The 15,881-nt window shown below is 52.5% G+C and overlaps 1 protein-coding gene across 2 annotated transcripts in view; it reads left to right on the top strand.

Annotated features, from left to right (window-relative positions):
• The first annotated feature begins 2,615 nt into the window (after nt 1-2,615).
• The window catches only part of STEAP3 (STEAP3 metalloreductase), a 79,700-nt gene continuing 66,434 nt past the window's right edge, over nt 2,616-15,881 (top strand). For both annotated transcript variants that reach the window (XM_075530267.1, XM_075530266.1), the window contains exon 1: nt 2,616-2,684. The gene's annotated coding sequence lies outside the window, so the exon portion shown is untranslated. The remainder of the gene's footprint in view (nt 2,685-15,881) is intronic.

The following is a 15,881-nucleotide window of genomic DNA, read 5'->3' as shown; positions in this document are numbered from 1 at the left end:
TCGGTAGCCTCCGGCTGACTCTGTTCAGCCCGGGGAGGGGCAGCCTCTCTTAGGGGCCTGCTAGGTGCTTCCTCAGGTCACCGTGCTGAAGATGGTACACGGGTGGAGTGGTCAAGAGTTGTGCCTTGTCAGTTGGGCCCTGATTGTCTGGGTCTGAAGGCCCTGTACCAATCATGTAAGTCCTTCTAACGGTGTCTGTGTCCCAGTCCTGACCCAATCCCTGCTTCTGTGGCCCCACCTGTTACAGTGATGTATTTACCAATCTTGTGTTTGTGAGATTTCCTCATTACCACCCCTGCCACCCCTACCCCTCTATCTCGAGACTTAATGCTGAATCTCGGATGCCATGTCAACCTCGTTGGTAGTCTGCCTCACCAATGATGTGTCTGTGTCTTTGTGTGGTCTCTGTCTCCATTAAGACTTAATAAATATTCTCTTTACATTATATTTGAAATGGGGTCTCCTTTGTATCCTAAACCAAACCGCAGGACTTAGCTGCCCAGAAGTTGAGTGATGTTCGCCACCACTTAACCAGAGCCCCCATCTCTTCATCTGTCAAAGGAGAGGCGTACCTATGCAGCAGCAAGCGAGGCCATGGGTAAAGAGGGCGTGGGACAAGTGCAGCGACCTCTGAAGACCCTCGGTGATTGAACTCAGCCTCACCACTGCCTTGCTGTGGTAGCAGGTGTGGAGGAGGGAGAGCTCCAGGCAGTGTCAGGGCTGGCCAGCTATTTGAGTCCTGGAATTGCTAGCAGGAAGGTGAGCACGGCCTTGCTAGCAGCTCTCAGACCTTGGAACCTAGGAACTGCTAGGAAGGGCCAAAGGCCGCCCTAACGGTAGACAAACAGTAAGGTAAGCTTCGGGCTGTTAACCGCAAAGTCAGTAGTTTACATACACCGGCCACTCTGAGGGAGAAAGATGTACAGTTCCAGACACTCTATATGCGAGAGAAAGAGGAGGCTTTCTACTCCCCTAAAGATTTGCTTGCTGAATGTGAGGAAGACTTGAAGCACTTGGTGATGATGATCAAGGACTGCAGCCTTCAGGATGGGTTACAGCTCAATGTAAAGAAGACCCAAATCCTCACACCTGGACCAATAGGTAACATCCTGATCAGCGGAGAAAAGGTTGATGTTGTCAAGGGTTGTGTCTTGCTTGGATCCACAATCCATGCTCATGGCAGCAGCTGTCAAGATATCAAAAGGCGTGTTGTATTAAATCTGCCATGCAAGACTTTCTCAGATGAATGAAAAGTAAGGATGTTACTTTAAGGACTAAGGTGTGCCTGACCCAAGCCTCAGGGGCATTTGACAGTTGGACATCAAATAAGGGAGACTGAAGACTATATGCATCTGAACTATGCTGCTGGACATGTCAGTACCACTGCCTTACAACAAAAACAAATGGATAGCTGTTTTAGAAGACATATGGCATCCGCGTGATCCTTTGAGGCAAGGATGGTGAGACTTTGTCAATACTTTGGGCATGTTGTCGGCAGAGACCGTTTCTGCAAAAAGATACCATGCTTGGTAAAGTAGAGGGGCAACAAAGAAGAAAACGGGCCTCAATGAGATGGACGGACACGGTGGTTGCAACAATGGACTCAAGGCACGGGAACACTTTTAAGGATGGCCCAGGACCGGACAGTGTTTGTTTGGTTCTGCTGTACAACGGATTGCTATGGGTCCTAACTGGCTTGACAGCACCTAGCAACGACAGAGATTTACAGTCTCGGAACCCGCAGTGTCGGTCCTACTGTCCGTTATTGTCGCTATGAATCACACTGGACTTGACAGCATTCCTTTTTGCAGTTGAGATGCGGCCGGCAGTGGGGTTTGCGGAGAAAGCCTCCAGGTAGCATTGCAGCGGGTAACGAGGCAAACGTATGGCATCAAGTTGCATCTGACTCGTTATAAAGGATAGGGCTGCCCTGTAAGTTTTCCAAGACTGAAACTCTTTTCGGAAGTGGACTGTTAACCCTTTCTCTCCATGAGCAGCTGGTGAGATTTAATCGCCATCTGGGTTAGCAACCAAACACTTTAACCGCCGGGCCAACAGTGCTCTTTAGCCCCACGTGATGTCAATTATGAAATGGCCAAGAACTTGAATCTTCATGCGAGAACACAGACATGCAACCCACGCACACTCATGCACTCCGCATGCAGTAGTAACAAGCAGCAGTACTTAGTCAAACAAACAAACAAACACCCTAGCTGCCATCCAGTCAATATGGGAGTAGAGAGCCCTGTCTGTCTCTCTCGGAGCCACTAAGTGGTTTTGAACTGCTGACCTTGTGGATCCCAGCCCAAGTCGAAAGCACTGTACGACCACGGGATCCTTCAGCACTTCGAAGAGAGGCTGGAATTATCCTTCAGATGTAGGAGGGGGAGCGGTCAGAGGTGGAACTGGCCTCCACGCCCTCCCGGTGCCCGTGAAGAGATGACCCCGGCGTCCCCTCCATCTATCAGCCGGAGCGCAGACCAAGAAGCAGCAGGTCCAGGACCTGGCAGGCGGGGCTCTCCTGGCCAGATAAAGCAGCGGCAAGCTGGCGGGCGGCCACCTCCGCTCAGGTCCGGCCTCCCGGGCGGGTGGAGCACGGGGAGGGGAGGAGCCTCGGAGTGGAGCGACCGCCTCCAGCGTGCTCGTAGAGCTGTCGCCGCTGTGCCCAGCGGCGGGCCGGAGAGGTGAGTGTCCCCTTCCCCCGGGACGCCGCGGGGGGGCACGGGCTGCTTCCAGCCACCGGGGGTAGAGGGCCCGGGGGTCGTCCCATTGCACTCTGCGCCAGGGCTGCATGGAGTCCCCGAGCCGTGACACGCCCAGAGTCCACCCTAGTGCCCTAGGGCCCAGCCACGTGCGCCGCGCGAACCGGCTCCCGGCCCGCACCCCTGAGCCTTCCTTCCCCCGACTAGACTGGAGCCGCGATCGCAGGGCGGGGCTGGGGAGCGGGCGCCCAAAGCCTGTGACTGATCGCGGACGCCCCCCCCCCCTACTACTCCCCCTGCCACCCCGTGGCCACCCGCGGACTGACCCCGCCCTGGATCTAGGGGGTGCCCAGTTTATGCCAACCGGTCCCCAGGGGAAGGCTGAGGCCTAGGCAGGACATTCCTGACTTCCTCTGGCCTCTTAGCTCCTTGGCTGCCCAGACAGAGCGTCCAGGAGGACCCGGTGTGTCCCATGGTGACAAAGTTCCCTGGAGGCAGGCTTCCTGGAGAGGTGTGCTTGCAGCTTGGTTAGCTGTAGTGGAGAGACTGGTGCGCCGACTTTACTTGCTGTTTAGGGGCCAGAAACTGGATCTTCGGGTAAAACGCAGCCTGTTCTGCTGGACTCTGCCAGAAGGCACAGAGGCTGCCAGTGTGCTCAAGGCTGTCGTGAGACAGGTTGGAGAAAGGATGCTCTGTCTTTCTGGGAACTCAGTTCAGGAGCCCTCATAGCAAACATTTACTGCATGTGCTGAAGCTTTCCCGGCAGTATCCCTGCCCTCAAGGCGGGAGAGCCTCGTCTTGGTAGAGGGGGTGGGAATGGGGTGACCTACTGAACTCAGAGAGCCTGATACCAGAAGGCGACACAAGCAGCAGTTGCAGCAGGAAGACTGGCTCCCAGATTCCCGGCTTGGAAGCTCAGAGGGGTCCCTGTGGGGAAATAAGCCTGGCCTGGCAGCCCAAAGGCAGCGGTGCTGAGTGTCAGACTGCCCACCAGTGGCTCTCAGTCACCTACGGGAGTTCTTAAAAACACCGGTGCCCAGAGCCCACCTACTGCCTCCCGAGTTTGCAAGGTGAACCACCGGCACAAGCCATGAGTACCTGAAGGGCCAAGGTGTGTCTTTACCCCTCTCCCCTCCCCCACTGGCCTGCAGGTGACTGACACTGAGAAGGCGCTGCATGGATGTCTCATGAGTCCATGGACTTAGTGGGGCAGAGGGTACCACCAGTGGAAGAGGCACGGAAGGAGAGGCTTTTTGAAGGAGCCCTTGAATAATAGACAGTGGCCTTAGTAAGGCCCCTGGGAGAAAGGTGTGGCATTTGGCAACGGACAGTCAAAACTGTGCAGCCTTGTAGGCAACTGGGCTCTCAGAGCCGGCTGCTTGCCAGATGGCTGTGCAGGCTGCCCAGGCCTGCCGTGTTCCCCTGGGCCTATCTGGTCATGCTAGGGCCACAGGTGTGCCCTCCCCATGCCAGGGATGCCCAAACGGTTGGATTCCTCTCCTGCAAATGCTCCTTGTCTTTGTTCCATGCGACCCCATTCCTTCCTGGGCAGGGCCGCATGCAGTTAAAAGTGAAAGTTTGGGGCTGAAGTCCAGAGCTGCACACCTGAGCACTTGGGATCAAAGGGGTCTGTCTTTAGGAAAGCTACTGGATGGAGGGCGAGAAGACTGTTTTTTTTACTACGTGACTTTGGTGATGTTATCAGCTCACGAACCCCCCGTTTCTTCATCTGTAGAATTTAGATAAGCGCATACAATATCCCTATAAAACAAGGACAATCTGTCTGCCTGGAGGATGATGGTGTGACTTGCTGAGCTTTGTTGTTGTTGTTAGATGCTATGGAGTCAGTTCTGACTCACAGTGACTCTATGCACAAGGAAACCAGACACCAACCAGCCCTGTACCATCCTCACAATCGTTCTTAAGTTTGAGCCCGTTGTTGCAGCCACCGTGTCCATCCATCTTGCCTTTCTCATTTTTCACTGCCCCTCTCCTTTACCAAGCACGACGCCCTTTTCCAGAGACGGGTCTCTCCTGATAACATGTCTGAAGTATGTTCGCATTGTTAAGAGTGTAAAAGAGCATTATTAGTAGTGCAATAAGAGACAAATTCTTGCTGTCAGCTGGAGACTAAAGAGGCTCCGTGCTCTTCTTGTCAGAATGCCTCAGTTCACGAAAGAAGGCAGCTGAAGCCCAGAGGATGGCCTCGGAGAGCTCTTTCCCGGTGGCTCTGAGCGAGGCCTGGCTGAAGCCTCCAACCTGGCCTTGTTAGCAGGAGAAGCTGTGCCTCTTTCCCTCGCCTGAGCCCCACCTGCATGTGCAACCTTCAGGGGAAAGTGGTTCTCCAAGGGGTTAGGGCAGGAGAAGGAAACAGACTGGACAGGGATTTCTGGGTTCCCTGGCTGTTTCTCCGAGGTCAAATCCATCCCTCCTCACCCTCTTTGCCATGCCTAGTGGTCAGGTTGTTTTGGTAGGCCCACGCTGAGTGAACTAAGCACTCCTTGAGATTGCTTTCTAGCACAAGGACCAGGTACGGGCTTCTATTTAAAATGCAGAAACTTGCCAGCTTAACCAATTATTAAAGCTCCATGCCAAGCTGCCCCCTTTCCAGCCTATGAGGGGCTGGATGGGTGGGTGCTGCTTTTCCACACTTGCGTTCCCATTCAGGAGTCTATAGATTAAACCATTTAGAAACAGAAGACCGGGGGTAGGGACAGGGCACTCCTGGTTGTTCAAATGCTCAACTGCAGAAGCCTCAATTGCTCCTCTCTGCCATCTGTGACTGAGTCCACTCACCTGTCCAACCTTCCACTGTTCCCAGACCCCCTGGGACCCATCACATTTTGGGACGGCCAGGCTACTACTTCCATTACATGTGAAATGACAGCCTTCCTGTTCAGTGGACCGTCTGTGTTCTGCAGAGCAGGTATTGGGCGAGCCCTTTGTGTGAGTGCATTTGAATTCTGCTTCTGGAAGGAGGGAAAGTATTCTTCTCCCAGTGATGTGGCTGTGCTGAGGACATTCTTTCTACCCCATTCTTTCCACCCCAAATCTGCCCATTCATTCCACCCCAAATCTGAGCCTTTGGATCACTCATTATATGCCTCTCCAAGATCTGCCCCGTCATTTACTCATTCTGCAAACATCTATTGAGCACTAATTTGGGGGCCAGGCACTGACGCCTGGCATGAGATTCACTTCAGACAGTGAGGAGTATCAGCTGTCATTTGTCACCTCACAAACACTTAGAGCCCCCAAGCCCTACTACCATGGAGTCCATCCCCACTCAGAGTGGCCCTAACAGGACTTCTGAGAATGTAAATCTTTATTGGAGCTGACAACCTCATCTTTTTCCCACAGAGTGGCTGGTGGGCTTGAACCACCAACCTTAGAGTTGGCTCACAGGGCCATTCGGGCTCCTTACAAACACCCAACCCCTCATGTCTTTCTGAACTCAATTGAGGAAATGAGAGTTTGGAGAGGTCATGCCTCCACCTTGAGGTGAGGTCATCTTGCCGGTGGCCAAGGAAGTGACTGCTGTACCAACCCCAGCGCTGTCACTCCGTCCCAGGGGGAGAATATGCCACTTTTTAAGGATGGCCAACTCTCTGGAAAGTTCGTTGAAGTAAGCCATGTCTTCAAGGAATTGCGAGATGCTGAGCCCAATCATCTGGCTCTCGTAAATCACAGAAATCACCTGTCATCTTGGCAGAACAGGTGAGCGCTAATTGTTTGCCATCAGGCAGCAACTTATTCCAAGCTGCTCTGTTTAATGAGAGCCAGGTGGGATCTGTAAACATTACATTTTAATCAGATTGGGAGATTAAACTGCAAAAAAACAAACAAAAAAACCCACCCCTAAAATCAAAAAGCAGCCCCAAGATTACCAAATGGATAAAGGGAGTTGGGCATTTGTGGGAGGGAGTCTTGTAAAAACACCCACCAGCTTCCTTCCTGCCGACTTCAGCTCAGGGCCACCCTCTGTGTGTCATAGAACTCTGCCCGGTCAAGTTTGCAGTGGCTGATTTTTGGGAAGTGCACCACCAGGCTTTTCTTCCAAGGTGCTTCAGGTGGACTCAAACCTCAGTTAAGAGCTGAGCTGGTGGTTGATAACCACTGTGTAGGCCTGCCAGGAGCCCAGCCAAAGTTAGTAACCATCTGTCGAGTTGACAACTGTCCCAAAGCTGCAGGTTAACGTCCGTGATGACATGACCCTTCCTGATTGCCACCTGTGGTGCCCATGGTGTGGCGCAAGGTTTTAAGGAGTTGGTTTGTGATTTTACTGGTGGGATTGGGAAAGAATTGGCGCCCCTTGGGTCAAGGTGAGGATGTCTCCTGACTGAATACTCCCAGGAGGGAGCTTCTGGTGGCAGTGAGGTGGCCCCCTTCAACAAGATGGGCACTTGACCACAGCCAGATGGAGCGTTTCTTAACATGATGGCTTGTGCTGAAGCTTTCAGAGTGACCAGCCAGCCAGTCCTGCCAACTGGTCCGGGGTCAGTGTTGTTGAGATCACTGGCCACAGAGTGGCTAGGAAACCTGAGCGCTAGCCGTGAGAGGTGAGGCCCAGCCCCTTGGTGACCAGTCTCAGGAGGTGGCTTCACGCTGACCACAAAGAAGGCAGTGCTGGGAACTGGACGGGAAGACGAAAGAGTGGGCTGAGCCCTGGAGCCAGGGCTTGCTATAATTTCACCCTAGCAGGAGAGCTCCACCCTCCTGTGCCCCTGTGTGCAGAGCCTGGGCCGCTGCTTTTTTGCTCTCTCTGAGTCTCTCGGCTGGAGCCCTGGTGGTGCCGTGGTTATGTACTGGGCTGGTCAGCACAAGGTCTGCTCTTCTTCAAACCACTCTGCGGGAGAAAGACGGGGCTCTCTACTCCTTTAAACAGCTACAGTCTCAGAACCCCAAAGGGGCAGTTCTACCCTGCCCTGTAGGGTCGCCGTGAGACAGAATTGACTTGAGGGCCGTGAGTTTTAATCTTGGCTGCCCTGGTTGAATCGGCATTGGACGGGCTGCTAACTGAAATGTCAGCGGTTCAAACCCACCAGTCGCTGCATGGGAGAAAGATGAAGCTGTGTACTCTCATGAGGATTTAGAGCCCCGGAAACCCAGTATAAGGTTGCTATGAATTAAAGTGGACTTGATGGCAGTGAGTTGGGTTGGGTTTTTAACCTTGGCTAAAAGTCTTCTTGAATATTCTGATTTGGAGAGGCATCATTTACTTCAAGGATCTCAAAATTTCCAAGCTACCAGCCTCCCTTTGGGCTGCTGTCAGTGTGAGCTCCAGTAGCCCTGCTGCGCCTTTGTAAAGTGTTGTCTGCTGCCCGTGAGTCTGTCTGTCTCTCTGTCACTCTTTACCCCATGGCTACTGGCCAGCAAGTACAGATGGCAAGAACGCTTTTGCCATCACCAAAGGCGGAGAGACTGATCACTGAGCCAGCGATTGTGTGACCTGCGCAGCAATGGACAAACTGCCACTTCCTGCAGTCATTTTGCTGGGGTTTGAGTGAACGTGGCTCTATCTATTGCTCTCGCCCGCACACAAATACACACACACACACACACACACACACACACACACACACGGCAAGGGAGCCTGCCCTGTGTTGGATGGCTTTTATCCATTTTATTCTTTCTCACGGCCACCTTGCCTCAGTTCCTGTAGCAACGAGACGTGGGTCTGAGCCACTAATTATTACCAGTGAGGTTTCCTCCCTAAACAGGAAGCATCGACCCAGAGCCCCTCTTTGGTAGCGCACTCTCTAACCAAGCATTAGTCACTGCTCCATCTAGTCCCTGTGGTTGGGAGCTGGGAGGGAAGTGTCTTGGGCTGGCCCACCCCCCCAGCAGGCCCCTGGCCGTCAGGGGCTCAGCCCAAGTCCTGCTTTCCAAAGCAGAGTCAGGCTGCCTGCGAGTCAGAGAGCCTAGGGAGAGGGGGGTTCCAGGTTGTCAAGTGCTCAGACCACTGCTGTGCGATGATGTCGAGCCCGCCTGTTGTTGGTAAGTCTGTCCGGGCACAGTCCCAGGAAGCCACGGAGTGCCTATCCCCGGCCTGTCCAGAGGGAGGGTATGCCCCAGCTTCTCTGAGGACTCTGTAGACCTCTTATGGCTCAGGGCAGGCACCGCTGTTTGGGAGTTGGCAGTCCTCAAGGAACACAGTGTCTTGAGATGCTTGCTAAAATAACCCAAGAAAATCAGGAGTTTGTTTGTTTGGTTTTTTTTCAAATAAAGGGCTCAAGGATTGCTCACCCACAGTGCCTTTGGGTAATGACAGCAATGTGGGTTTTAAAACATGTCTCCGGCGTGTTTTTAAAAATATTAATGTTCACGATGCATTTCTGTGGCAGACAGGCCCGCTGGGAACGGTACGTTTTTCATAAGTAACCATCTCTGGATTACTTTATCACAGGACTGCTGCTGCTGCAAATAATTGAACTGGATTTTTCCTGGAAATACTGTAAAATCTAGACTTTTGTACAGCACACATCCATTATCCATTTGCTTTTGTTTGGTAAAGTGGTATGGTGCTGAGCGTCGCTTTGCTGTAAGAGCCAACGTGCCCAGTGTCACGGATGCACGGCTGTGTGTGTGTGTCCCTTCTGTGTGGGTCTCAAGCTTTCTGTATTCTTCTTTACAGACTTCTCAGCCTTCCTTTGAACAGTATAATGTTTTTTTTTATGATGTCTAAATAATGATTCTGGGCAGTAGCATAAGAAATCTAACAGTAAAATGTTTGTGACAGTCCATCAGAAAGGAAAAATGCCCACAGAGAAAATAGAAATGTACCAATTCAGATGGGTGTGGATTTAAAACCCAGCCTTTAAACGCTGGGCGGGTTTGAGAGTGGAACCCCCTTGTCCTCGGCTGCCTCGGGTCAGCTGGGTGGGAAGCAGGAGCAGTGCATCTGGAGGCTGAGGGCGGCCTGGGGAGCTCCTTCGGGAGCCCTAAGATGGAGAGTGGAAGGGGCAGGTAGGGCTTGGGGTCCCGGCTAGGGGCAGCCCCACATTTGCAGAGACAGTCTGAGAATGGAGGCTGGGAGGGGTGGGGAGCAGCAGAGTAGCAAACACAGAGTAAGCTGAGAAGATGAGAACCAGGTAGACCAGACCCATTCAGACAGCGGCCCGCAGGCCCGTGGGACCTAAACAACCCCTTACTCTGAAGCCTGCTGACTGTGGTTCGAGGCTGTTATGAGGCACACTGGGACCTGCACAAAGCCTCTTACCCAGTCTGGACCTCAGTTTTGTCATCTGCGAAATAGAAATAATGGTAATAACTTGCTGCTGATCAAATCTCAGGTTCACGAATCCACAGTGTGACTTCCGAGGGAAGTAGGAGTCTGACTCCACTTCTCCTTTGGCTCCTGGTTGCAGGAGTGCCACGTGCCAGGAACTTGTGTGTTGCTGAGATGTGACTGCCCAGATTGGAACTTACTAGGTACTGGCATGTGACTCTTTGGGGTGGTGGGCCCAGAATTTCCACAGGCAGGAGTTTAAGGGCTGTCACTGGTGAGAAGGGGGAACTAGGCATCTTTGCTGAAAATAGCTTTTATTTGCAAAGCAAATGCCCTGTTTTTACTTCAATTGTCTGTTACAGTCCCATAAACTGGAATTGCTTGTTCTGTATTTTAACTGAGACTGGGAAAATGTGAGGCAGTCATCTCCATGTATATTCATTTTACTATTAACCGTAGTACTAGTGGGTTGGAGAGGGATGGAGGTTTTGAGGGGCCAGGGCCCCTTCCAAGGAGAAGAGCGTGGCAATCTGTGCTCTGTAAAGGTTCAAGCCCCAAGTCCAAACCCACTGCCCGCAAGTCCATTCTGACTGGTAGACGCTCTATATAGGGTCTCCAGGGCTATAAATAGGGTTTATATTTAGATAGACTGGTAGATGCTCTATATAGGATCTCCAGGGCTATAAATAGGGTTTCTATTTAGATAGACTGGTAGATGCTCTATATAGGGTCTCCAGGACTATAAATAGGGTTGATATTTAGATACACTGGTAGACGCTCTATGTAGGGTTTCCAGGGCTATAACTCTTGACAGGAGACGGTAGCCTCCTCTTTCTCCTGGGAAGTGGCTGGTTGGTTTGAACTGCCGATCTTGTGCTTACCTGTGTTGGTCTGGGTAGACTAGAGAAACAAATCCATAAACACTCATATGTATATAAGAAAGAGCTCTCTATAAGGAGTAATTGTATATTAAGAAAACATCTCAGCTCCATCCAGATCCAGTCTGTAAGTCTGATATTAGCCCATATGTCTGATACCAGTCTATAAATTCCTCTTCAGACTCACATGCAATGAAGCAGAATGCAAGAAAAATCACAGGCCAGTCGGTGGAAAGTCTTGTGGATCCAGTGGCGGTGGAAGCATCTCAGTGCTGCCAGGGGTTTCCGTGTGGCTCCGTCAGCTCCAGGGTCTGGCTCCATCAGCGTAGCTCCAGGTGACTTGTCAACAGGAATGTGTAGCAGAGAAAGTGGCTCTGGCCTTCAGTGAGCTATTCATCTCTGTCATGCCTGATTGACAGGTTAAACTCCACCCCTCCCTCAAGTTGACAGTAGATTATGTAACTGCCACACTACCCAACAGCAGATCCCCTCTGTCTCATAGGATGGCTGTGAGTCATAATCGGGCACATTACGACAGTGCCCCCCGCCACTATTCACCTCTTTGAACTGCTAACAGTCAAGACCTGCCTGTTTATGCAAAGTCAGCACTGTTACCTGTGCTACAGAGAGCCCTGGGTGCCTCAAGGGTGGGCATTAATTCTGCCTAAAAGAGGAAGTGTCCTAAGGGCTTCACAAAGCTGGTAGTATTCCTGCTGGACCTTGAATTGTAACAGAGAGGAAAAGACTTTCCAAGCAAAATATTCCTCTGGCTTGAGCAGGAAGAAACAGGAGCTTGGGGCCTGGTGATGAGCCTCATGGGCAGTGGCAGAGATTGGGCTTCAGACCAGGCAGACGCCATGAAAATGGAAGAAAAGCAATACGTCTGCCAATGGCCACTCTGGGCCATGCCTGCCCTGGTCACCCTTCTTCTCCTGCCCGTGGAGAGGGACTGTTCCCGCTCCCTGTCCCCGAGGCCCACCATCCCTGGGGCCATTGATCTGCACCCCCGAGACCTCCTGCCACTGGTTCTCCCATTCTAGGCTGCACCTTGATGCCGCTCCAATGCGGTGTTTGGTTTTCCATGTTGTCTGCATACACCTATTTTTGTTGTTTTCCTTACCTGCAGTGTTTAAGCTGCTCTGCACGGATATCTTTCTGTGATGTTCAGGTAATCCATAGTTAAGTGCCTGGCTAATTCCAACAACATCGCCAAGCTACTGAACATACTCAGCTGTTTAACAAGAGGTTGGAAGTGTGGGTTCACCCCGATGTGCCTCAGAAGAAAGGCCTGACAACCTAACTCGGAAACATCGCCAGTGAAAATGCAGTGGAGTTTTACGACTCCCTCAAGGCTGTCACGAGTCAGATGGCAGCATCTCAAGCATTACTAATTCATTTTCATAATGATGCCAGCGGTTCCCAGGGCAGGGGCTCAACCCCACCGGACACTTGGAGGGAGAACGGTGAAATAAGCCGCTTTAGTAAAGATGTGCTGCCTCTGACATCCTGCCCGTCTTTCTGGTTAGCACAACCACTGTGCCACCAGCACTCAGGACCAAAGACAGAGGAATGAGAAAGAGGGGGTGGCCCCCAGACAGGTTGGTGGCAGACAATCGAACCATGTGCACAGAGTGACTTTCAGAATCAGATCCCTCTGACCTAGGAACTTGAGGAGGGGGAGATCAGGCACTGCTCAGGCTGGCCAGACTAGCCTTTGTAGTTCTGGGAGGTGTGCATTGACCAGCCTGTGGGAGGATGTTGGGAATCACGGGGACGATTCTCCACAAGCCGAAAAGCTGGAGAGTGGAGCCCAGCTCCCAGTGTCCCAGAGTTCAGCGGAAGAGGTGGCCGAGGGGCTAAGGAAGTACCAGAAGTTTCTATTCAGGGGAAGTGTCTCCAAGCGCCACGGGAACAGACTGAGCCTCCTGGGACAAACCTCTAGCTCTGCCCCATGTCTCGGCTGATTCAGCCTCCCGCCCCATTTCCATACTTGCCTCTGCTCCAGAACAGGGCCTAGCTGATTCTCCACTTTGCAAACCCTACCTAACCAAACCTTCCACAATGTCAGGGGGTGGGGTATGACCAGAGTCCACAGGATCCACCCAGCCTGGGCTTGGCAGTGGCAGTTCTCCCAGGAAAGCAAGAATCACCAAGATCAGATGCCAAGGCTGCAGACTGAGCTGTCTGATGTCTGATGAACTCATCCACAGGGAGCTCGCAGACCCAGGCCATGTGGCATCATCCTGACCTCACAGGCCCAGTTAGGCAGCTCCTCTTTGGCTCCCGTGGTGCCCAGTGGATGTGGACTCTGCTTTCTGTTAAGACCCCACCCCCTTAGACTAGTAGGCTGTCTCCTGGCTCCCCCCTCAGCACCCTGGCCCTGCTCTTGCTGTGCACGTAGTTGGCATTCATGGGATACAAAATGAAGGAGGGCATTCCTTAGTGAGACCGCCAGTGAACTGCACAGGCTGTGCCCCACGCAGTCCCAGAGGGTCCTGTTGGCCTAGATTACCATGCAAAGGCCACCTGCAAAGTGTCTGCTCTAGTGCCCTGGGCCTTGAGCATGCTCCTGCTTCCAGCTGCTGGCTTTGGGACTGACTTTGACCTCCCTCCTTGTTTTCCCCAGCCAGCACAAGCTCCCTGGACCTCTGCTGCTCTCCTAGTTCTACAGGAACCATCTAGTGAGCAGTTAATCCCAGCCAACTATCACTTAACGGTCCGCGCAAGAGTCCTGGGAATATGTCTGTTTATCTGCGTTCTCGGCCAGCTGGGAAACCTCAGACGTCTAGGAAGATCACCCAAGCTGGGGTGCTAGGGGGCTTCCTGGGGCTCTGTGGTTTGCCAGGAGCAGACCTCTCTTCTCCCTCGCCCCATGATAGGCCAGCTCACCCACTATAGGCGAGGCGGGTGGACCATGGCACCTGGTCGCCTGTGGAGTTTCCCTCACTGGTTTAGCTAATGGCACCATGACCTGGCCCTATCTAGCTTCTCGCCTAAAAGACCCTCCGAAAAAAGAAAGAAAGAAAGAAAGAAAAAGAGAGGAAGGCTCTCCTGCGGTGTGTGTGCAGGGCTAGGCCATGTGCACCTGGCACTCAAGAGCATGCACTAGGGGCTTAGGGACAGGGCACTGGGACAGGAGCCCATGGTGGAGAGGCCTCTTTGGAGGAGGTGAGCTGGGAGCTGAGAACCCAGGGACACAGGTTTGTTAAATCGCTCAAACCTCACACAGGACTTTACCCAGCATCCACTGCAGTGGATCTCAAAGAGTGGTCCCTGGAGCAGAAGGCCCCAGAGCTCTGAGCATGAAGACCAGGGAGCTACATGATGATAAGCAGTCCAGGTGACTCTGCTGTGCCAGGCAGCGGCCCAAATGCTGGGTTCAAACATGCTTGTGATGCAGCCCCACCCAGAAGGAGATCCACGGGAAAGAGGGCACTGCTGCCCAGTGGAGAGAGGCTGAGTCACTGGGTGGTGTAAACCGTTCCCGTGTAGCCGCTGAGCATGAGATGGATGGTTTGCGACCACCTGGAGCCCAGAGGAAAAGTCTGCTTCCCCGAATCAGCCATTGACTACCTGGTGGCACACACTTCTACTCAGCCACGCAAGCATGCACCGTGACTGCAAGGTAGCAGAGAGCTTGCGCCTGGGGCTGTAGAGGCAAAGGGGCAGCTTGTGTGTGGGCGCCGAGAGAGTATGAGCCCCAACCTAGGAGTCCTATCTAGGAAAGGTGGCCCAGGGACCTCAGCAGCACAAGGATCATCTCTGACGGGGACCCAGGCATTGGATCTAGCAGCCACACCCCAGAGGGGGAGAGGGAAGGAGCCCACCGCCACAGTCCCATTTCACTTTGGGCCCTACCCCTGACCGCCACGACGCACCCCTTCACTGGGTCCTCAGCAACGGCTCTGAGTCATGGTTTGGTGAGAAATTTGTGTGTGCATGTTTTTAGCACGTGTTGGACAGGTGTTTCCATTCAGCAGAGAATACCATGTATTGATTTAGGTATGTCTATTCCTGCTTTACAAAGATAAAATATTCTGAAAAATTCTAGTGAGAGAAGAAAAAGTAAGACCGTTAGTGAAGATATAAATATAGGGAGGGTGGAAAGGGGGTAAATAAGCTGATACCAAGGGCTTAAGTGGAAAGAAAATGTTTTGAAAATGATGAAGGCAACGTATGTACAAATGTGCTTGACACAGTGGATGGATGGATGGATTGTGATACAAGCTGTAAGAGCCCCCAAGAAAATTATTTTTTTAATGTCACAGAAACTCTAAAAATATAAAATAACCAGTTAGTGAAGTCAACAGGCACCATACTTATCTGCACTCCAACCTCATTACCTCATCATTACAAAAACAGCTTTTGTCAAGTGGACCCCAACTTTTCGGCACCCTTCCTTCATGGTGATCTCATACGTGTCAGGCTGTAACTGCTCCAAAGGCTTCTCAATTGCTGGTTTTTCTACAGTAGGTAGCCAGACCTTTCTTCCAAGGCACCTCTGGGTAGACTTGAACCTCCAACCTCTCTGTCAGCAGCCCCAACCAGGGCTGCAACATGTTGTGCCCATTTTACGAATGCAGAAATGGAGGCTCAGAGATCAAGTGACTTGCCAGAGGCCCTCCAGCTAGTGAGGGGCCAGCCTGGGATATGAACCCAGTTGCCCCTATGATTGCTCCACCTTGAGGTGTATGGATCAACCCACTGCCTCCGGGTGCTTTCCCTGCCCATGTTTTGCTGGTTGTATTGCAGTGAGCCACCCAGCCTGGCATTCCACCTCCCAGTGAGCCCTTGCAGGCGGGGCTGATTCTCAGCCTAATCTGGGAAGGGGAAAGTTGGAAGGAGGACGGGCTCATGGATCTAATGTCTTATGTAGTAGCAGCTGCGCCTCTGGGGGTTAACTTCCAGGAGCTGGCAGGATAAGCCCCAAGCCCTCCCTCATACTCCCACTCTGTGTACCTAACAGCACCCTGACCTGGTCCCCTACCCACCTGGGGTGAACTGCAGCGAAATAGCTGTGTGGGCGAAGGCTGCAGACCCCACTCGGGATGGCTGAGTGGCCACACCATATTC

This window comes from Tenrec ecaudatus, chromosome 13 (assembly GCF_050624435.1).
Source record: "Tenrec ecaudatus isolate mTenEca1 chromosome 13, mTenEca1.hap1, whole genome shotgun sequence".
In the NCBI taxonomy this organism is placed as follows: Eukaryota; Metazoa; Chordata; class Mammalia; order Afrosoricida; family Tenrecidae; genus Tenrec; species Tenrec ecaudatus.
The sequence above is the reverse complement of the archived record's forward strand: the minus strand, read 5'-3'. Positions and strand labels throughout refer to the sequence as shown.